The sequence below is a fragment of the Hibiscus syriacus genome, unplaced genomic scaffold (genome assembly GCF_006381635.1).
Source record: "Hibiscus syriacus cultivar Baekdansim isolate YM2019G1 unplaced genomic scaffold, ASM638163v2 tig00111095_pilon, whole genome shotgun sequence".
NCBI classification, from domain to species: domain Eukaryota; kingdom Viridiplantae; phylum Streptophyta; class Magnoliopsida; order Malvales; family Malvaceae; genus Hibiscus; species Hibiscus syriacus.
The window spans coordinates 8215904-8238560 of NW_024062980.1; the positions used below are offsets into that span (position 1 = coordinate 8215904).

Below are 22657 nucleotides of genomic sequence, written 5' to 3' on the forward strand. Positions count from 1 at the left end.
CCAAGCACTCTTGATTATGGGCTGTTCTGTAGAGCTATTGGTTCTTTCTCTCGTCTATTATGCTGATGCAGATTAAGCTGCTTTAGTTGAAGATTGATGCTCAACAACGGGATGTTGTGTTTACTTAAAGAGGTAACCTATTAACTTGGTGCTCCAAGAAACTCTGTTGTGTCCAGATCCACTTTAGAAGCTAAGAACAAAAGTCTTACAAATTTTGTGTCTGAAATAATATGGGTTGAACAACTTTTGGTCGAAATTGGGGTTGCTATAGAGGAGAAGCCTATTGTGTGGTGTGATAACACTTCAACTGTCTCCATTACTGCCAATCCCACTCATCATACTAGGATGAAGAATGTTGAAATTGAGTTATACTTCATTCAAGAAAGAGTACTTGTTGGAAAATTGGTAGTTAATTTTCTTCCATCTACAGAACAAATTGCGTATTTGCTTACAAAACCAATCTCACCAGGATCTTTTGCTTTCATGCGTGATAAACTTTGGATTGTTGACCACAGTAAATGTCAACAAGTGTGTGAGGAAAATGAGAACTAGTAGAATAATAGAATACATAATTACAGCAACAAGTGTTTGGGATTGTATGTTCTCCTAGGCATAGACTTAACGAGGATGTATAGTAACAATTGTCCCTCAAATAATTTTTAATTAATATATATTTTTAATTCATAATGTATTTTATTTCTTTAAAATTTTATAAGATCCTCGTTTAATAAGATCATGCGTCCGCCCATGTGTTCTCATATGATCGACATATTAATCGACTTTGATGAGGTGTCTGTTTGTATTAAAATCTATGAATGATCCTATTCTATAAGTCACTTATTTTTGGAGCACCCTTCGTCGGGAGGTTCTTTTTTGGAGTCCATGTATTCTGCAAAAGGTTCCTCTACAGAGCCCTTGTTAAGATGCCTTATGATGCAGTTGCTTTATCACTGAAGAGCATGAATAAAACAATGATTAAGCATCCCGCAAAACCCACCAAAACCACTATCATCATCACATATCTCTTTATAAGATGTAATCACCAGTAAAGAAAATATATATCTAATCATTAGGAAGAATATCTAGGGGGAATTTAGCTTCTGTATATCAGGCAAGTATGCTTTGTTATTAAGAATTTACATCCCATCAAGAAAACATATAAATTTATTTTATTTTAACGTATTCGTTAAATATAATTATTTTTATTTAATATTATTATAGTTTTTAAATATTATTCAACTACAATCATTTTATAAACTTTAGAAATCGATTTAGAAATAAATAATTTAAAATGTCAATAAACAACTTTATCACTTCGTCGATAACTCTTGATAATGACACACATCGTACACCAGCTTGAGATCAAGTTTATATAAAAATATTTCGTAATTCGAATCAATTCGTTTGTAAAAATCACCTTAATTAGGAGAACTGTAAACAACTAAAGAGATGAATAAAACTAACTAATTTTCAGTTTCTTTTGAGATGAGAATTCGCATGTGGTGACCGACCATCTTCCAGAACAACCCCATGCCAAAACATTCTCAAACCTTATCATCTAACTTATCATTATTAAGGGGAAGTAGTTCCATATTCTTTCCAGTCGTCTGCGGTGTCCGGGGTGTTCGAGGAGCTCCGTGAGGCTGTTGAGAGAGCATGTGTCGAACATATCCGTAAAATGTACACCCCAGAAGTGTGATACCACAACCAACAGCATTTAGACCCAAGATCGGGTTTTGGAATATCATCCATGAGATTAACACAACAACTTCTACCTGTATAAGAAAACGATAAGAATGGTGAATGCAGTTTTGGGAATTATAAACCAGAAATCTTTGAGGAATTTATAAGCCGGAAGTCTGCAACTACATATAATACAGAATATAACAATCAAATAATGATTTTTGCAAATTTCGTTAGAAGATAAAATGATGGTAACGAACACGAGAAGGATCCATTTTCTATCTGCAAATCTTACCTTGAGGTTTCCAGCAACATTAAACGTGACAGCAGTTGTTGAGTGAACACATAAAAAATGGAGAAGTTAAGACAGAAAGCCAGCACTCCTGAGCTGAAAATAATGATGAGGGCTGCCCATGGAGTTGGGTGTGTATGAAACCAATCCGCAACCCCATTACCTTCAAGTAACAGTGTTTATGCTATAAGAGCAGGCAAATAAGAAGACCGGAAAAGTCCCAAGTTAATATGTTTGACCAAAAACTTCTCCAGCAGTATATAACTGATAACTCCGTAAAAAGGACACATTTTGGGACATTTTCACTTAAGTTATTGAATGTCTAAGAGCACATTTAGGACCATTTAGATGCATTTAGGAGCATATAGTTGCATGTGGTGGAATTATGCTTGCCGCGACATTTTAATTTGTCATCTGTGCTACCTTATGGGGAAGGTGTTTGTCTAATGATGTGCAGGATTTGAGAGCAAGGAAAAGAAAAAGGAAAATGCCGTGGCATAAGGAGACTGCTGAGCAGAATGAAAATGCCGAGCTGGATTGGCATTTCAAGAGCGAACAAAATGAAAGAAGATATTTTTGGAGCCAGTTGTCCCTATTTTCACGGGATCTCTGACCATGACTGAGAAATCCGGATCTCTGATCATGACCGAGAAATCCGCCTGGATCAGCGCAGATCCTTACCTGCCCAGTAAACCACCCAGGCTGGACCATTGCCAGCTGCCCAGCAGGATCACTGCCAGCTCTGCCCGATCATCACGTGAATTAAGCATGATTTGGGATATCTTTGGAATTTTTACACAAACCTTTAGGGTTTTTCTCCCCCTATAAATATATGATGAAGCCACAATGTTAAGAGATTTTGGTTCCAACCATATTTGATCTAAAAAGTTAGAGAGAGAGAGTTTCATCTTTCTCCGTCAATCCTACTTGCCGTGGCATTTCTCCTTGACCAGAAGAAGGGAGTGGCGTTCTGAGCATCCGAGAGGAGCTAGTCCGCTGGGAGCAGTCCTTGGTGGCCGAGGAAGGCATTTGGCAGTGCACGTCGAAGGCTTTCCCTCCTCCCCTTAGTCCTTGCTTTTATATTTTGTTGTTGGGTTGTAAGGAACGAATGAATCTTGCTTTGTGCTTGTTGATTTCGAATCCCACCATGAACTAATCCTATTTGGTGGGAGTTCACATGGTTATTTAAGTTGTTATTTTAATGAATGGTTGTCGTTTCATGCTCTATTATGTTTTGTTTATGATGCTTAAAGCCTTGAGGTTGTAGGAGCTACGAGAGTAGCCTTTCCTTAGGAGGGTTCATGAGGTTCGAGAGAATGCCTTGGCAATTTATTTTTAGTCTTCGAGAGAAGCTAGGGAGGAACTACATAAACAACGGGTTCTAGATAGTAACTAGGCCTAATCCACCTTAGAGATAAGAATATGATTTCATTCGACTAAAAGGAGTTGTGTATAAACGATAGGTTAGATGTTAATGCTGCCGCAAAAAGGTATTGCCGAGACATATTCTATTAGCTGAGTCAATAGGATCACTGCTTGGGCTTACGCCAATCGGTTTTGCCAGGGCATCTTTAGTCTGTCGAGTCCCTTACTAGAGATAGCATAGGGCACATCAGTAGACTCTGTCGGGCAGGGTAAGCATAGAAGAAACACCATTCATAGAAATAGACTTAAGTTTTCCTTGTGTCTCCCATCACTCATTTTCATTGCTGCTTGTCTTGTGAGAAAGCTAAAGTCCTACATATATTAAATCTAGTATTTGCATTTTTATTTTGCCTTGACATTTCCATTTGTTTTCACGTATCACAATTTAATTTGCCACGACATATCCATCTGCTACCACTCCATTTCCACTACGTCCATTCCATTTTGCCACTGCATTCTCATATGTATATACCATAACTAACTTTACTTAGGTGACAAAGTAAAGTGCCTTGACAAACCTATTTGATTTCCCCAATTCCCTGTGGAGACGATACTCTACTTATCACTTTATTACTTGTTCGATTGTGTATACTTGCACACATATCCGCATCATATTTTAGTACTCACAAACAGCAGGCAAGTTTTTGGCGCCGTTTCCGGGGAATTGCAACAAGAAGTTAAATTGATTTGTCATAGCATTTTTATATTACTTGTGTAAATTTTTTTTTGTTTTTTTTTTTCTTTTAGTTATCTTTACTTTATATTTTCTTTAATTTTTCAGATTTTTTCGAGTTTATGACCAGAAGCAACCCTGAAGAGCCATTGGAACCTATTGATCCTGAAATTGAAAGGCTCTTTAGACAAAGAAGACGAGCACAACGTGTCAATATGTACCAACTCGGAAATCAGGGCATTGGCCATGAGGGTGATCAACATGCCGAGGCAAATCCAAATGCTGGGAATGCAGCTAGGCCTCGGGCTATTCGTGATCATTTAAATCCAATCATAGAGGATCTCAACCTTGGAATTGTGGCACCCGATATTCAAGCAGCCCATTTCGAGCTGAAACCTATCATGTTCAACATGTTAAACTCTATAGGGCAGTTTGGGGGCATGCCAAATGAAGATGCCAGGCAGCATATTCGTAACTTCTTGGAAGTGTGCGATTCTTTTCGCCAACAAGGGGTGCACGAAGATGTTCTGAAATTAAAGCTATTCCCATATTCCCTACGAGACAGAGCAAGGGTATGGTTGAGTGGAGTTCCAGCGGGTTCTATGGGGTCATGGATAGATCTGTGCAAATATTTTTTGCTGCGGTATAATCCTCCGAACATGAACACCCAACTTAGGAACGACATTGCTTCATTCCGTCAAGCTGATGACGAGTCGATGCATAAGTGCTGGGATAGATACAAAGCATTGCTTTGCAAGTGATCAAACCATGGTTTTCAAGATTGGACACAAGTAGTGATGTTCTATAATGGAGTAAACGCACCCACGAGGATGATGCTAGATGCCTCGGCAAATGGGACGTTACTGGATAAATCACCAGCAGAGGCATTTGACATCTTGGATAGGATTACTACCAATGATTATCAGTTTCCCTCAACTAAGCATGGGTTTGGGCGTAAGACACATGGAGCTCTCGAGGTAGATTCTAATGATGCCGTGTCAGCCCAACTTGCTGCCATTACCAACATGCTAAAAAATTTACAAAGGCCAAGTGAGGTAAGGGAAGCGAAGGCAGCCTGTTCAGTTTGTTTATTATACCAAGGCAATCACAATGAGAGTAATTGCCCAACCAATCAAGAATCCATCAACTTTGTTGGCAATTTTAATCGAGGCAATAACAACCCCTATTCAAACACCTATAATCCTGGATGGCGTCAGCATCCAAATTTTTCTTGGAGAAATCAAGGAAACAGCACTGCTCAACAGCCAGCTCGTCAGCAGAACTTTAATGATTCCCAAGGCTATCAATCGAATATGCCATGGCATAATCCAAACAAGGGAGGGCCATCTTCATCAAATACTAGTTCTTTGGAGGCCACAATGCAAGAATTCATTGCAACAACAAAAACAATGCTGCAAGACCACTCGACCTCTATAAAAAATCAAGGAGCTCTACTCCAGAGCCATAGTTCATCGTTAAGGGCACTAGAGAGTCAAGTAGGTCAGATTACCGCAGCATTACAAGAACGCAAACCCAGACATTTGCCAAGTGACACTGAAGTCACCAAACCTCATAGCAAAGAACAATGCAATGTGCTAACTCTCCGAAGCGGTACACAAATTAATGTAGAAGATAAGTCTGGGGGAAAACTGAAGGAAGATTCACCCCCCACAACCAGTCAAGCTGATAAAGAACTGCAGGAGGAAGCACCGAAGGAAGAAGATAAATCTGAGGGTTCATCAAGTAACAAAGATGAGGGGGCAAATAAAAATGCCACGGTAGCTTCTGTTCGCACCCCATCATTACAAGAAGCCAGACCCCCACCTCCTTTTCCGCAAAGACTGAAGAAACATAACGAGGATACTCAGTTTAAAAAATTTGTTGACATTCTGGGTCAACTGCAGATCAATGTTCCTTTTCTTGAAGCAATGGAACAAATGCCCACATATGCTAAATTTCTAAAAGAAATCGTCACCAAGAAGAGAAAGGTTGAGCAGTATGAAACAATTGCCACGGCAAAAGAATTTTGCTCTTCCTTAAGCAAGCTACCACCAAAAAGACGTGATCTGGGCAGCTTTATCATTTAATGTTCGATTGGAAACAAATTTGTTGGAAAAGCACTGTGTGACCTTGGCTCAAGTGTAAACTTGATGCCTAAGTCGATTTTCGTAAAACTGGGGATAGGAAATGCGAGACCTACTTCAGTCATCTTGCAACTTGCCGATCGATCGCATGTGCGTCCAGAAGGGCGAATTGAAGATGTCATCGTGAGGGTTGACAAGTTCGTTTTCCCTGTCGATTTTCTGATTCTGGACTGTGAGGTCGACGCCACAACACTTATTATATTGGGGAGACCTTTCTTAGCCACTGGTCGTATTCTCATCGATTGTGAGAAGGGCGAGCTAACCATGCGAGTGGCCGATCAACAGATCACTGTTAATGTTTTTCGATCTCTCAAACACATGGATGATTATGAAGAATGTCAGAGCATTTTTGAGGTAGACACTGAAATTACAAAAGCGGCAGATCAATTTTGCCACGACAATTTCATTCAGCTAGATATTGATGAGAGGCTCCTTGAAGAGCCGAATGACTTTTCATTCGAGGAACAACAGGCTAGCTTCTTTAAAGCTAGCCCAGTTACGCGCTTTGAACCTTTGAATTTAGAAGAGTTTGTTCCTCCTAAGCCCTCATTACAGCATGCACCTACCCTTGAACTTAAAAATTTTCCACAACTTCTTAAATATGCTTATCTGGGTAGTAATGACACTTTACCTGTGATTATTTCCTCTGCCCTTATTCCTAACCAAGAATCTAGTTTGCTAAGTGTTTTGTCACAGCATAAGAAAGCGTTAGGGTGGACGATGGCAGATCTCAAGGGAATAAGTCCAATAATCTGCATGCATAAAATTTTGCTAGAAGAATACCACGGCAAATCCATAGAGCCACAGCGAAGATTAAATCCAATCATGAAGCACGTTGTGATGAAAGAGGTTCTCAAATGGCTCGATGCTGGAGTGATATACCCTATTTCGGATAGTTCGTGGGTCAGTCCCGTCCAATGCGTGCCTAAAAAGGGAGGCATGACCGTGGTAATGAGCGAAGGAAATGACTTAATACCTACTCGCACTGTCACTGGATGGCGCATCTGCATGGACTACCGTAGGCTTAACAAGGCCACCAAGAAGGATCATTTTCCTTTGCCATTCATCGATCAAATGCGGGATCGACTTACGGGCAAGGCATACTATTATTTCTTGGATGGTTATTCAGGGTATAATCAGATTGCCATAGCACCAGAGGACCAAGAGAAGACGACGTTCACGTGCCCGTATGGCACATACGCTTTTCGAAGAATGCCTTTTAGACTCTGTAATGCCCCGGCAACTTTTCAGCGTTGCATGCAAGCCATCTTTTCTGACATGGTGGAGGATTTTTTGGAAATTTTTATGGACGATTTTTCTGTTTCTGGAGACGATTTTCAAAAATGCCTCGGTAATTTGGAAAAGGTACTGAAGCGATGCGAGGAGGCTGATCTCGTACTAAACTGGGAAAAATGCCACTTCATGGTGACTGAAGGCATTGTTCTAGGACATAAAATTTCTGCAAAGGGCATTGAGGTCGACAAGGCTAAGATTGAGGTGATCGAGAAGCTTCCCCCACCAAATTCTGTCAAGGGCATTCGGAGTTTCCTTGGCCACGCTGGTTTTTACAGACGATTTATCAAGGATTTTTCCACACTATCCAAGCCTTTGTGCACCTTGCTGCAACAAAACCAACCCTTTGTGTTCGATCAGAGATGTCATGGCGCATTCAAAGAGTTGAAGCAGAAACTTATCTCTGCACCAATTGTAGTCCCCCCAGATTGGACGGCCCCATTCAAACTAATGTTTGATGCAAGTGATTTTGCCGTGGGAGCTATGCTTGGGCAACGTAGAGGTAAAATCTTTCATGTCATATATTATGCTAGCCGTACCTTAAATGATGCTCAATTAAATTACACAACCACTGAGAAAGAATTACTTGTCGTGGTATTTGCATTTGACAAGTTTAGGCCATACTTGATAGGCACCAAGGTTATAGTTCACACTGATCATTCAGCTATAAAATACTTAGTGAACAAGAAAGATGCCAAGCCTAGACTGATCAGGTGGATATTACTTCTGCAAGAATTCGACTTAGAGGTAATTGATAGGAAATGTACTGAGAATCAGGTTGCAGACCACTTATTTAGGCTAGAAAATATTTCAGAATGCCATGACATTTTTGATATTAAAGAAGAATTCCCTGATGAGAAAATTTTATATGCCACGGCAATTCCGTGGTACGCTGACCTGGTTAACTTTCTTGTTAGTGGTGTTTTTCCTTATGAACTGAATAGCCAGGGCAAAAAGAGGTTTCTTCATGATGCCAAGTTCTACTTTTGGGACGAGCCGTACTTATTCAAGCAATGTGCTGATCAAATGATTCGACGGTGTGTCCCCGAAGAAGAACAAAGCAATATCTTACACCATTGCCACACATCAACTTGTGGAGGGCATTTTGGAGGTTCGAGGACTGCTGCAAAGGTCCTCCAGTCAGGTTTTTATTGGCCATCATTATTTAAAGATGCCCACGCATTTTGCAAGGCGTGCGACAGATGCCAGCGCATTGGAAATATTTCCAGACGACATGAAATGCCTCTGTAAAATATTCTGGAGATTGAGCTCTTTGATGTTTGGGGCATCGATTTCATGGGACCATTCCCATCTTCCTTTGGAGATTTATACATCTTGCTAGCGGTGGATTACGTTTCAAAGTGGGTTGAAGCAATTGCTACGCCGAGAAACAACTCAAAGACTGTGCTCAAGTTCCTTCATAAGAACATCTTCACTCGTTTTGGAGTCCCAAGAGCTATTATTAGCGATGAGGGCACTCACTTTGACAACAAGTTAATTGCCAAGGCATTATAGAAATATGGAGTGCGACATAAGATTGCCATGACATATCATTCGCAGACGAATGGACAGGCTGAAATCTCCAATCGAGAAGTTAAGCAAATCCTGGAGAAGGTGGTTAACACCCGAAGGAAAGACTGGTCCCCAAAGCTTGAAGAAGCATTATGGGCATATAGGACAACATTCAAAACACCTTTAGGAATGTCGCCCTTTAAGATGGTATATGGAAAAGCCTGCCACCTCCCTGTTGAACTAGAGCACAAGGCGTACTGGGCAATCAAAAAGTTAAACTTTGACGAGCAAATTGCTGGGGAGAAACGATTACTTGTTCTAAATGAAATAGAAGAGTTTCGAGTGCAAGCATATGAAAATACCAAGCTCTACAAGGAAAAAACCAAAAAGTGGCACGACAGAATGCTTTTTCCACGATAATTTCATATGGGTCAGAAAGTACTGTTGTTCAATTCTAGGCTCAAGCTCTTCCCAGGCAAATTAAAGTCACGCTGGTCTGGACCATTTGAAGTTCACCATGTTTAACCTTATGGTGCTGTTGATATCAAGAACCTGGATGATGGATCCATCTTTAAAGTCAATGGCCAGCGCCTAAAGGCTTATCAAGGAGTCCCACCTGCACGTGACAAGTCAGCGTTGCTCTTGCAAGACGTTGACACTGGTCCGACATCTTAAGGATGCCGTGGCATTTTTAACTTACATCTGTACATAAATTATTTTTGTTTTACCAACCCTGAATTATCACAACCTACTGATTCGGCCGAGCAGTCACAATTGGAGATGCCACAGCAAGCTCCTTTGCGTAGGAGCAGACGTCGCCTACGAAAGGCATCTCAACATCAGGAGTCCCCACTCCCAACTGTTCAAGAAGGCCCTCGCACTCCTCCAATTGCACCAGCTTCTGACTCTGAGCATTCCAGCCCCGCTAAGCTCCGCAAGCGCTCTCGCCATGCAACTGCTGCACCACCACCATGAAGCCAAGGTACCTTGCATTGCATTGCATTCATAGCATGTAGTTTTCATTTTTCTTAGATTTAGTAAGCATTGGGGACAATGCTTCTCTCAAGTTTGGGGGAAGTAGGGTTCTCGCATCATTGTATGATAGTATTAGTAAAATGAATATGCCATGACATTAGTAAATATATAATTAGTTTTCTGGAATTAATTGAGGATGCCCGATGATGAAGAATTCTTGATGGCTAGGATAAAATGTATATGAGTGGTTGAGGATGATAGAACCAACTCTAGGACTTGCTTCTTTGAAACCCTTGAACACGAGTGTATGTTTTCCATGCTTGAGAAACTTAGAAATTTTTTATAAGAGAATTCTTAAATGTCGTGGCATAAAACTGTGAATGATGAAAACCCCGCATCTAAATAAAAAAGAAAAAAAAAGAAATATAAATTATAAATAAATGCCTTGGCATATATGTAGAGGAACACTCCGCTATGTCTTGGCATATGAGTGAATGAAAGTAGTCACAGGATGAATCTACCTGACTAGCTCGGGGGTGAAAGGTATGCTCCCTTTCATCTAGAGTGTGGGATGGTAGAGTGATGGGCTGACTCTCCTCGTAGCAGAAGTAATCAAAGAAAACAAAGGGGAGTAGTAATTTGAAAATGTCATGGTAAATTGAGAAAGCTTGAGTAGAAAATTTTTAGGTTTGTTAAGCATGGACTGGATACAAACACGCACACACCCATATAAAGAATCTTGCCCTAGGGGACGGTACTTGATTTCTCAAACTAGTCTAGCATGATGAAGCCAAATGCTGAGGGCTGAAATTTTATCCCATAAAACTACTCTGCTTCTGAACTTGCCATGGTATTTTTGTTTTGCTTAATACTATCCATTGCTTGAGGACAAGCAATAGCTTAAGTTTGGGGGTGTGATAACTCCATAAAAAGGACACTTTTTGGGACATTTTCACTTAAGTTATTGAATGTCTAAGAGCACATTTAGGATCATTTAGATGCATTTAGGAGCATATAGTTGCATCTGGTGGAATTATGTTTGCCGCTACATTTTAATTTGTCATCAGTGCTACCATATGGGGAAGGTGTTTGTCTAATGATGTGCAGGATTTGAGAGCAAGGAAAAGAAACAGGAAAATGCCGTGGCATAAGGAGACTGCTGAGCAGAATGAAAATGCCGAGCTGGATTGGCATTTCGAGAGCGAACAAAATGAAAGAAGATATTTTTGGAGCCAGTTGTCCCTATTTACACGGGATCTCTGACCATGACCGAGAAATCCGGATCTCTGATCATGACTGAGAAATCCGCCTGGATCAGCGCAGATCCTTACCTGCCCAGTAAACCACCTAGACTGGACCATTGCCAGCTGCCCAGCAGGATCACTGCCAGCTCTGCCCGATCATCACGTGAATTAAGCATGATTTGGGATATCTTTGGAATTTTTACACAAACCTTTAGGGTTTTTCTCCCCCTATAAATATATGATGAAGCCATAATGTTAAGAGATTTTGGTTCCATCCATATTTGATCTAAAAAGTTAGAGAGAGAGAGTTTCATCTTTCTCCGTCAATCCTACTTGCCGTGGCATTTCTCCTTGACTAGAAGAAGGGAGTGGCGTTCTGAGCATCCGAGAGGAGCTAGTCCGCTGGGAGCAGTCCTTGGTGGCCGAGGAAGGCATTTGGCAGTGCACGTCGAAGGCTTTCTCTCCTTCCCTTAGTCCTTGCTTTTATATTTTGTTGTTGGGTTGTAAGGAACGAATGAATCTTGCTTTGTGCTTGTTGATTTCGAACCCCACCATGAACTAATCCTATTTGGTGTGAGTTCGCATGGTTATTTAAGTTGTTATTTTAATGAATGGTTGTTATTTCATGCTCTATTCTGTTTTGTTTATGATGCTTAAAGCCTTGAGGTTGTAGGAGCTACGAGAGTAGCCTTTTCTTAGGAGGGTTCATGAGGTTCGAGAGAATGCCTTGGCAATTTATTTTTAGTCTTCGAGAGAAGCTAGGGAGGAACTACATAAACAACGGGTTCTAGATAGTAACTAGGCCTAATCCACCTTAGAGATAAGAATAGGATTTCATTCGACTAAAAGGAGTTGTGTATAAACGATAGGTTAGATGTTAATGCTGCCACAAAAAGGTATTGCCGAGACATATTCTATTAGCTGAGTCAATAGGATCACTGCTTGGGCTTACGGCAATCGGTTTTGCCAGGGCATCTTTAGTCTATCGAGTCCCTTACTAGAGATAGCATAGGGCACATCAGTAGACTCTGTCGGGCAGGGTAAGCATAGAAGAAGCACCATTCAGAGAAATAGACTTAAGTTTTCCTTATGTCTCCCATCACTCATTTCCATTGCTGCTTGTCTTGTGAGAAAGCTAAAGTCCTACATATATTAAATATAGTATTTGCATTTTTATTTTACCTTGACATTTCCATTTGTTTTCACGTATAACAATTTAATTTGCCACGACATATCCATCTGCTACCACTCTATTTCCACTACATCCATTCCATTTTGGCACTGCATTCTCATCTGTATATACCATAACTAACTTTACTTAGGTGACAAAGTAAAGTGCCTTGACAAACCTATTTGATTTCCCCAATTCCCTGTGGAGACGATACTCTACTTATCACTTTATTACTTGTTCGATTGTGTATACTTGCACACATATCCGCATCATATTTTAGTACTCACAAACAGCGGACAATAACCAAGCAGATGATAATTCTTAAAGATAATAAATAAAAAATAACAGTTTGCAGGATTTTACTAGAAAGTTATAACTTAAATGCAGAATCAGCTAATCATTTAGTTAACATTGTAAGATGATCCATGGCTCTATACATCGAATCTGTTCTTAACTTCGTCCTAGTTTTCCGATTTTGTAACCTTTTCCTAAATATCAAAGATGACCAAAAGGGAAAAAAACAATCCCAAGGATAGCATCAGTACCTGTCAAACTTGAATCCGTGCTGTAGAGATTTTGCAAGGATCCTCTTTGTAGAAGTAGCTAAACATCCAAATCAGGCAGCACAAAACTCGAACTGGTTAAAATTAAGTTCGGTAATAGATGTGAGCAGAATTCCTCCGACAATGGGAACCAAAGAGGCCCAAATTCTCCTGTCAAAGTGCCTTCTCCAAACTAGCCACTGCAAAAAGACTGTTAAAACGTACAAATATCAGATATGATGACGATATACAGTCACACATTATACCAAGATGATTGGCACAAAACCGATGATTCATCTTTTAAGTTCGTTATCTCACAGGTGGTTGCAGGAGTGAATGACTTTATGATCTGCATGAAGGAAACCGGGATGTAGCGTAAGCTGACATTTCCGAACACTATGTTAATACATTATACAAACGACATAGGAAATATCCGTTTCCAGCTATATTCAGGATCAACAGCTATTAGAGGTTTGAGCTTTGGCACTTTGAGTACCAGATATGCTCCAATAGATGAGCATATGAAGCGAATGCATGATACTGAAAGAGGAAATTTGAAATCCAATTTTTGAAATGGAAAAGAAAATGTCATGTACGCAGACCTTCGGCTAAAGTGTCAAAATCAACCAATTGAACCAAAATGCTACAAATTCAAGGTTCATTTTAAACCAAATACATCCTAGATAGACATCCGTGTTCTTTTCCCCTATCTCATTGATAAGTGATTAATTTAGTTAATATTTTGATTTTAAATTACTCCTTAATCATTGGTTTTTGTGGCTTATTTGTTTGTTTTGATTCACTTTCTGTGCAGGATGTCAGATTCTGGAAATTGTACTAAAATGACAGAATTATGCAGCTTTTGTTTTTTCGGAATCAAAGCTCTATTAATGGGTATGACTTTGGGCATGAAATATCTGATGAGGCGATGATGCCATCACCTTCTATAAGGTCCAATCAGCGCTTCTAGAAGAACGAATGGATTAGTCGCACATTTCTGCAATTCAGATTTGAATTAAACTCATGTTTTAGGATATTATTTTAAATATTATATTTTATCTTTGTTTTAGGAATTTTAGTTTAAATAGTTTTAAGTGTTTTAATTAGGATTTAGGATATTACTTTTATTATATTTTATTTTATCTTTGTTTTAGGAATTTTAGTTTAAATAGTTTTAAGTGTTTTAATTAGGATTTAGGATATTATTTTTAGAATTATCTTTAGCTTGTTTTTAGGAATTTGAAGGCTATAAATACTCTCTCAGGATAAGCCTAGAGACCTATCTCCCACATCTATGAATTAAATCTTCTTTTTCTCTCTAGCTTTCTCTCTATTTTCTTTCACGTTTTTTCTCATATTTCTTTATTTTCTTTTAAAATTTTGTTTTTAAATATGCTAAGTATGACTTTGGTCATGCTTAGCTAATTTTCCTTTAAGCCGAGGCTAAAACGAATGCTCAATTCTAAACGTAAGAATTGTAAGACACTTAAATCGCTTCGGATTTTTCTCTCTGTTTTCTGGGCTTATTTTCAAATCAAAACAATTTTCAAAACCAAAAGTCGGCGTTGGTCTAGATGTTGTTATGGTTAACATTGGAAGAATGATTGGCTTATTAAAGCACATTCGACTTCCTGTGAACACACTTAGCAAAATTGTTTACTAAGAGGAAATTGATATCGGAATCAGTTATTGTTGAAACAACATAATCCGAGACGATAACTTTTTTGAACCTCAACGTTTTAAGATCTACAACATTTTTGTTGCTTAAATCAGCTCACAAACCGAAATTGTAGAGTGCACTTGGATATTCGGTACACAAAGCATAGTCACAAGGAATTGTCTTTGTAGACAAGAAGCCGACGTTAATCTTGAAGTAAATATATGTTTCGATGATCCGAGGAATTTGAGGCAAAGCTGAAGTTTGAGGCTGCTTTTACCATAATTTTTCTTTATCCTAATCTATTTTATTTATTTAATTATTTATTTAATCTTTATCTTTTTATTTCTTTAAACCATTTAAAACCCTCTTTTTTATCTTTAGCATTATATTTATTTATTATTTTATTATTATTTTTCCTTTTTTATAATTATTTATTTTATTTTATTATATCTTCTCATCTTTATCTGGAATTCTATTTTCTTCTAAATCAATAAAGAGTTTCACTAAATCAGAAACACCATAGTCCTTATGGATCGGCCTGCTTTTCTATACTACTTTCCCTTTCTATTTATTAAGAAGTCGAAATTATTTTGATAGCAAAACAACGGTTGTCACTCATCATGCACTACATAACACAAAATACACAATGTAATACCAATACATGAGGAATCATACATACATACATATATATTGCTTGATCTCCTACTTAAGTACCTAGACAAAAAATGAGAAATTCAGCCATATTCTTCTAACATTAACAAAATGGTAGGCTAGCCATGACTTATGTATCATTCTTCTAAGATGCATCATTTAAAATCATAAATAATTATAATAAAATTATGAAGATGGACTGTTGGTATTGTAAAATGCACAGTTTAAATCATACCAGTTAAACCTGGAAGCCTATTTAAATTTAAAACTTCCATAATACGTATAACTTAAATAAGTTAATGCGCTTAGCAGTAGCCTACAAGAGAACTCCAATTTTGAAAAATACAAAAATAAGGAACAAAGCAAGCATTACCAAGTATCAATCAAGAAATTCCAGCAAAATTCTCATTGATATTGAATAGATGGATAAAAGCAGAAAGCATCAAAACTAAATATCAATAACGCAACGAAACTAGAATTATGTAACAATCCAAAAACTAGTTCACAATATATGAAAATTAGGCTGAACCCGGGTTTCAAAATCAATAAATAAAGTTAGATACAAACATGGAAGATCCATTTGTTAATGATAATGACGGTAACATTAAAACCCCACCATTGGAGAACTGCAAGCAGAGATCTGAAAAAAACCCCATTGCAAAAATCACCCTTCTTCCATTAATATCCCCCACCTCCGTCTCTCTAACACACAAAAAAAACACTGATCACCAAATTCAAAACCCAGAGCCAGAAACCCACCTCAATTCGAATTAGTTATCTAAGTTAATATAAATAGAGAGAAAAAGAGAGTTTGGGAGTTAAAAAGAGAAACCTAAAGAAAATGAGAGATGGTGTAATGGTGGAGAAAGGCCTTCTTCCATGTGATTACCTCTCTCTCTCTCTCTCTCTCTCTCTCTCTCCCCCTCTCCCTCTCCCTCTCCCTCTCCCTCTCCCTCTCCCTCCCTCTCCCTCTCCCTTCTCTCTCTCTCTCTCTCTCTCTCTCTCATTTTATTAAAAATAGAAAATATTCAAATGGCAATTGAAGTTTACAATTACAATCGAAAACTAAACACATAATAAGGATATTTTCCTAATCACAATAAAACTATCCACTAAAATCACACAAAGACCATACAAGGAAAAAGTAAAAAAAAACATAACCAAATAAACTCAAACAAAAGGTAAATATGAACATATCTAATTGTATCGTTAAACGAACAAAAAAAGGGGATGAACAAAAAACGTAAATAGAGTATCCAAATCCAATTTGAGGGTCAAATGTAACAACCATAACTCGTATACATCTCAAAATACGAGTTAAAGATGTTACATTAACATTAGAAACATTCTTTGTACATAAACCCTTAAAATTTTGGACCGTTTTTAAAATCCCAATTTAATGACTTAAATCCAATTAATTAATTGGGTAAAACCATAAAATAGTAATTTATCATTTTAAACAAATTCGATTTTAGGAAGCAATTAGGCAGTTCAATGCTGTTTCATAAACTATATAAACTGTCTAAACACTGCTTAATTTAAAAACCGTTTAAATATCTATTTAAACCATAATAGTATATATACACTATTCATTCATATTTTCTGGTATAACTATGGCTAGCATGTAATGCACCAAATTTTGGTTAGTGATCAAAACATAAATTTTGAAATTTTAGTGACAAAGTATAGATTTGGGAACGTTTAGGGACCACAATGGTAATTTTTTCAAAAAATATTCCGTAAATGAATAGTTCACCCCAATAATGACTTTTTTGTGGGAATCAGATTTTTGATCCGGAATTTGTGTTAAAAGCTATAAAGTGTTAAAGTCTAGTGAAAATTCAGTAAATCGGATCAAATAGAAATTTTGATAAATTTTGAAGGAGGATAAATTAAGATTAGAAATATTATTTCCATATTTTAAAATGATGGAAAATAATATAGATAATTGGATTTGAGAATTTATTTACATATTCATTTTGGATAGTTGGATGAAAAATGACAAGATTGAAATTTTAGAAAAATGCTTGGGTAAAGTGGTAAAGGGTAAAATAATTTGTTAATCTTTGACTTTGGAAGATGATAATTAACATGTGACAAAGTATGGTTGTAATTATCAAGTTTCATTAAGGGTAAAATTGTCATTTCCCAATTAAATAAATTTTAAATTCATTTAAGCTTAATAAATGACAAATTAGCATGAAATTAACTATAAATTTCATGAGACTTGTTCATACTTCTCCTCCTCGACCGTGTATCTTCCCTAAGGTATGGAAAAATTTATTTTTCATTTTCAAGCAATTTCCTTAGGTCTTTGGATTAAAGCGTGAAATAGGAAATTGATATATTTGAAGAGCTCTATCATTTGCTACCAGTTATGCATGCTAACTTGCTTGAAATGCTTAGTTCCTAAATTTGGTGAATGAAGAAGATGTTAGGTTTTTTTTGAATTAATGATGAATTTTGAGGTTGTTGATGTTGTAGAATCATTTTCAAGCTTGTTTGATGATTAAAACCCCCTAGAAAACACATCTATTATATTTGGCATAACCCTAGGGTTTTGGGAAGTTTTGTGATTTGCTTAAATTATGTTAGGGGTTTAAATGTATAAGCTTTGAAATGTTTATTAGTGGTTGATTTCATGCTTGAATCAAATTGGAAACTAGTGAAACCCTACCCCATACTATTCGAACACAGTATTAAAGGGTGAGAAAATAATGGAAATTTTTTGTAAGGCTTGGAAATGATGTAGGAAGGATCTCACAAGCCATAAAAAGTTATAGGGACCATTTTATAATTTTGTAAAAGTTAGGGAAGATATTCGAAAATTATGGGATCAATATGTAATTGTTCAATAGTTGTTGTACTATACTTGAAATTTATGTTAGAGTGTTGAAATTGATGTTAGAATATGAAATTTGATCATTTTGGAAACCTGGTAAGTTTGGTGACTAGTTTGGAAAGTTTGGAAATTTTGGGGGATTTAAGATATTTATGCAAATGTGATTGTACTAGATTAATTATATTATTTTAATGTTGGAATTTTTAGTATTGAAATTGAATTGGGCAAAATGGTGAAGGACCATTTTACATAAATTGGAAAAGTTGGTATGAATTCTAAAAGAATTCATAAATGAGGTTTTAAAATGAAAAGTATATGAAAGTTGAGTGTTTGGTGATGAATATGAATAATTATGGATTTTTATTATTGGGTTTTACTTATGTTAGTACAATACTGTTGAGTTAATCGATCGACGAATCGGCCAAGAGGGGGTGAATTGACAATAAAAATTTCGGTGGAAGCTTTTGCAGAAAATAGAAAATAATTGCACAGTGATTCAGAGTGGTTCGACTTTCTCAACCAATGTCTACTTCCACTACCTTAGCTATCCACATTAAGGCTTTTCCATAAATTCACTAATTTGTCTTTCTTTTGAGGACAAAGAGTAACCTTACAAATCCCTCAAGAATTATGCCCCAAATTCTTTTGAACACTCTCTCCCAAAGAGAACGATACAAATTTTGCAAACTTACAGAAAAACCTCACAAGGTAAATTGTTTGCACAATTCTAGGACAAAGAAAGAACACTCAAGAATGAATACAATTGAGTACAAATGGTGTTCTTGAAAGCAAAATTAATATTGAATGAAAAATAGGCTTGAATAGCTCAAACTTGATGTTTTAAAGCTTTCTCTTTGATTCTCTCTTAATTGTTGTTGCTTGTTCTTGATCAATGGCTCCTAAGCTTGTTTAAATACACCTTGGATCACTTCTAAACGTTGGGAATCATTGGTGAAGTCAATAGAGCCGTTATAGTGTAATTATCAATAAATAAAACAGTTAGGAGCGTGTGTGCATCGATGCATACACAAGGTTCATCGGTACACTATGTATAAAATTTAAATATTTCGACTGTTATAAGACTTAGTGCATCGGCACACTAGGGGTGCATCGATGCATAAAATACATTCAATGTTTGAAATGAGCCTGGAGTGCATCGATGCATGGTCTGTGCATCGGTACATAAATTGCATTCAATGTTCAAAATATTCAGGAGTGCATCGATGCATGCCTCGTGCATCAGTACACAAAATGCATTCGAAATATTAATTTTTTAAGGGTGCATCGATGCATTAGATGGTGCATCGGTACACTACTTTGAAAAATTAATAGTTGGCTCGTTTTTTGTTCGAAATACTTTGTGAAAATTGTTTCAAAAATATTTTAAGATTAAAACACAATTTTACACTTTACTAAGGATTGAAATTGAACTTTGAAACACTTGGAGTAATATTTTGATATTTGAATAATTAAATCGAATATATTTCAAAAATGATTTGTAAAATTTTAAAATTCATATATACATAATTTGTTATATCGAAACATCAAAATGTTTTCAAAAATCTCCCCCTTTTTAATATAACAAAACATTTGAGTAATTTTAAGATTTTTCAAGAAAATCATTTTTGAAATCAATTGAAAATTACCCCTTACTCTAACACATCTTCTCCCCCTTTTTCTTAAATCAAAAAAACTCTAAAACGTTTCAAACAAGTCTAGAATAAATTAACCAATCAATTTTAAATAAATATAGTTTAAGCTGCTAAGATCACAATCAAGAGGAAGAATTCAATATTCATAAACAATGTGAAATGGTAAATTTGTCATATTGCAACTAATATGTAAATGATGCAAAAATGAAATAAACATTAAGATTAAAAATTTAAACAAACCAAATATATATATTAAGTTCAAACATCCAACATCCATAATATCCAAACATTCAAACATCCAATCCAAAAACATCAAAAGTTTTAACAATTCAAGCAAACTAAAGCAGAGGAAGGCAATGTGTAATCCATAGGAGGATCGTGAGGAGGAGGGTATCGTGCTCGTATCTCGAGTGTCAGCAAAACTAAACGATCGTTTATCTCCCGTTGTCTAGCCTTTATAGCAGTGAGATGAGACTCCACAGATGCAAACCTCAGATCAAACGACTCTAAGAATGATCAAAATTATGGAGGCGTTTGATCCTCTTGCTGTTCCGGCACGTCCTTGGGTGCTTCATCGTCGATATCTTGCATTAATTGCTGAAGCTCCGGTTCATCGTCTGTTGTCGGTGCCGATGGAGGTGGAGCTCGTGAAGAGCTAACTCCCGGGGTTTGATAAGTAGGTCGATAAACCCATTAACCCGTTTCCTTATCCTTCTTCCATCCCGATTTCTTTAAGGAAGTTAGATTAAATTGGTTCTGAATAGGGATGGGAATATCAATCGAGACCTTAATCCCTAGTTTGATAAATAGATTAGAATGAAGATAACCGTAAACTAAAGTTTCAACATTTTTAGAAGGAATGACGTTTATGGTATCGACAAGCTCACCAAAAATAATTTGTGGCAAATTAATTTTCTTATTATGTTGGATACAATGTATCCACCATAAATCTATGACCCTAAGGGAGGAGTACCTACCTCCGGATGGTCTAAACCACCAAGAGATCATTAAATGAAGGAATCGCTCGTGGTGAGTTTGTAAGGTACTAACACTACCCTTATATTGATAGGGAGTTGCCACAATATCTCTCTCATTATCTATTCCGTCATTGTCTAAACCAAAGACATTAGCGATTATGTCCGAGTCAATATAAATGGTTGGACCTAAAAGGTATGATCTAATTGCTACAGTTTCGGATTGACTTGCATTACATATACCACATTGGAGTAGAAAATGCGGACTAATTGTTGATAGACAATGGGTTTAATTTAACACAATTTATCAAACTTCCAAGATCGAAGGATAGGAAGATATTCGAAGTTAATATCCTCCATTGCTTGAATGGAAGGGATACGTTCTTCTCGGATTTTGTACGATTGGAAATGACTAACGAACCTATCATATAATTCATCTTGATGACGATCGGGTTAGTTGAAGCAAGAGTTAAGAATGGTTAATTCGCATTCGTTTGGGTTTGGATTTTGTGGTGGAGGAGGAATGGGAGGTAGGTTTTGGCTTGATCAACTCGAAGACGACCTAGGACATTTAGGATTTGAGATGGTTTAAGAAATCGAAATAGGATGGATACCTGCAATTTTGAAACACATGTATGCAATATAATCAACTTCAAAACTCAATTGAGTCCGCAATAGTCAAGGTTCTCTAAACCGAATCCTAATGGGAAAAGTTTTGAAAAATATTTGAAAATAATGTTTGACAATCATAATACATATAGTTTCCATAAAGCAACATACTTGAATAAAAAAATCAATTAAACTAACAATTTTTTATTTTTTTAATTTTGAAAATCAAAAGTAATTTTGAAAAATTGTGTGTTTTTGACGAAATTGGTTGTAAGGTTTAGTTTCTAAACACTAAACAATCAATGCCCGATAATTTGTTCAACCTAAAACTAACTAAATCATAGTTCAAAAATCAATAAAATAGGGGTTTTAGAAAATATTACCTTGAAATTTGGATTTGAGTGAGAATGAGATGATGTTTTGCACGATTTAATGATAGTAACAGTAATGAAGTTGAAATGCAAGAGGATTCCAATTGAATTTCATTGGTTTGAAGCTATTTTAGAGAGTAGGGTGAGAGAGGAGTACGGCGACTGAGAGTTTTAGAGTTTAGGGGTTTTGAAAATATGAGAAAAATAAGCATTTTAAACTCAGAACCTGATGGGTGTATCGATGCACAGCAGAGCATCGATGCACATTCAACGAGTGCATCGGTGCATCTTCATATGTATCGATGCACATTCAAGGGATGCATCGATGCACTGTCTAGTGTATTGATGCATTAAGCACAAAAATATCAAAAATTCGTTTTAAGCATTCAAAATACTAAATTAATTAGTTCTTGTGGTATTGACAACTCATATATTGAAAATTAACTATGTTCAATCAATCAAATCAAATCCTTAGACTTCATTTGAACATATAATTAATTCTTACTAAGAATCATAAACTCCCCCTAACTAATAGCAAAGAATGAAATTAAAAGTGTTATTATTATTATTATTATTATTATTATTTTATAAGCATTTTTCAATCTAAATTAAAAGTGCTAAACTTATTTTAAACACTAAGTGAATATAGGTCATTTAAACCTAATTCTCTCCTAAGAGTCCAAAATCTTTCTTTATCTAAAGGTTTTGTAAAAATATCCGCTAATTGATGCAAAGTATCAACATATTCTAGAACAATATCTTCTTTAGCGACATGATCTTTAATGAAATGATGTCTAATTCAATATGTTTAGTTCTAGAGTGTTAGATAGGATTTTTAGTGAAACAAATAGCACTAGTATTGTCACCCTTGATAGGTATGGTACCTACTTCAATTCCATAATCTAAAAGTTGTTGTTTTATCCATAAAACAATTGCTCAACAAC

At 36.6% G+C, this 22657-nt stretch overlaps 1 pseudogene; it reads right to left on the minus strand.

Annotated features, from left to right (window-relative positions):
* Window positions 1-1385: 1385 nt before the first annotated feature.
* Window positions 1386-15944, minus strand: LOC120152683 (annotated as a pseudogene).
* Between the last annotated feature and the right edge of the window lie 6713 nt (window positions 15945-22657).